General features: G+C 65.5%; 2 non-coding genes across 2 annotated transcripts; both read right to left on the bottom strand.

Annotated features, from left to right (window-relative positions):
* Positions 1 to 979: 979 nt before the first annotated feature.
* TRNAG-GCC lies at positions 980 to 1,050 on the bottom strand. The gene has a single exon. It is a non-coding gene; the product is annotated as a tRNA-Gly (tRNA).
* Positions 1,051 to 1,466: 416 nt separating this feature from the next.
* On the bottom strand, positions 1,467 to 1,537 carry TRNAG-GCC. Its single transcript has one exon. It is a non-coding gene; the product is annotated as a tRNA-Gly (tRNA).
* Between the last annotated feature and the right edge of the window lie 193 nt (positions 1,538 to 1,730).

Raw genomic sequence — 1,730 nt, forward strand, 5'->3', positions numbered from 1 at the left:
CCCCCCCCGAGGCAGAGGAGCGGCGGCTCCGCCCTTCGGCCTCGGCCCCCCCCCAGCTCGGGGCCCGGGCTCGGTGCTGGGCGCCGCCAAGCGGTTAATGGAGGCCGGGACGGGAGGAAAATGGTAAAAAACGGGGGGTTTTAAACTGCTAAAAGAAATTTTAAAATAAAAATACCAAATAGAGAAATAAAAATTAATAGAAAAAAATAAAGAAAAGAAGAAAACAAAAAAAAGAAGAAAATAATAAAGAAGGAATAAAAAATAAAGAAGGAATTAAAAATAAAAAGCATTAAAAAAATAAAAAATTAGAATAGAAAAATAAAAAAGAACACGAAATGCCCGAAGAAACCCCCCGGCTTCCCCTTCACCCTCCTCCTCCTCCTCCTCCTCGCTGTCTCCCCACGTCACCGTCGCTCTCCGTGGCTCCCCACCGACCTGGGCGGAGGGGCCGGGGGGTCAGTGGTGGGGGGCAGCACCCAGGACCCCCCCAAGTCCCCCTTTCCCCACTCACAGGGCGCCCCGAAGAGCATCCGCAGCACCCGCAGGCAGTTGTCCAGCAGCGCCTTGGGGCGCACGGCCTTGGGGCGCCGCTCGCCGCTGTGCAGCCGCTGCACCAGCTCGGCCACCGCCACCGCCACGTCGCTCTGCGGGGACACGGCGTGGGGACACGTCACGATTCGGGGGGCAAAGGGGGTCTGGGGGAGGCGGGGAAGGGCGTGGGGGGGGCTGCATCAGCCGGGAGTTGGACCCGGGCCTCCTGCAGCGGGGAAGGGCAGGGAGGCCGTCAGTAGGCTTCAGAGTGAACGCCGCGGCCACACGGGACAGCAAAGCTCGCGCTTTCCCAATGGGGCGCCCCAAGGGGCTGCACATCTGCAGCTGTGGGGTGCGGGGGGTGCTGCAGGGAGCAGAGACGGGCTCCTGGGGTCTCCCCCCCCCCCCCAGCCCCGGGGATAGAGGAGGCAAAAATTTGGGGACCCTCTGCATTGGCCGGGAATCGAACCCGGGCCTCCCGCGTGGCAGGCGAGAATTCTACCACTGAACCACCAATGCCAGATGTGCGGCACCCCCCAGCGCCTCCCCACGGCGCTGCCCCACGGACGGGGCCCGTTCCCCCCCCGTCCCCCCCCCAGCCGGGCACCCCACAGCGCCGTGACACGGCTGGGGCAGCGCGGCCTGCCCCACACGCCGCAGCTCGGGGGGGGGCACCACGGCCCTGTAATAGGGTGAGACCCGTCCCACACAGCCACCGGTGCTGGCTGTGGGGCGCCCCAAAATGGGGACAGGCCCCCCTCCCCCCCCCCCCCAGCTGCCACCTGCTTGGGGACAGCGGTGATGGCACCCCGGGGGCTGCGCGCACACAGCTGTGGGGTGCAGGGGGAGGCAGCTGGGGGGGATCCCACAGGGGAACAGCGCCTGGGTCGCCCCCCCAGGGAACTGGAGGGCAAAAATCTCTTTGGGGGGGTCTCTGCATTGGCCGGGAATCGAACCCGGGCCTCCCGCGTGGCAGGCGAGAATTCTACCACTGAACCACCAATGCCAGATGTGGGGCACCCCCCCGGGGCCCACCCCTTTGCTCCCAGGGCAGGGGGGCAGCAGTGGGGTGGGGGCAGCAGGGGGGCAGCACCCGGCACCCACCTCCCGCCCCACATCTCCCACCGGCAGCAGCCCCCATCCCACCGCCGTGGGGCAGGGAGGCCGTCAGTAGGCTTCAGAGTTAACACCACACTGAC

Source organism: Oxyura jamaicensis (assembly GCF_011077185.1).
Source record: "Oxyura jamaicensis isolate SHBP4307 breed ruddy duck chromosome 11 unlocalized genomic scaffold, BPBGC_Ojam_1.0 oxy11_random_OJ70370, whole genome shotgun sequence".
NCBI classification, from domain to species: Eukaryota; Metazoa; Chordata; class Aves; order Anseriformes; family Anatidae; genus Oxyura; species Oxyura jamaicensis.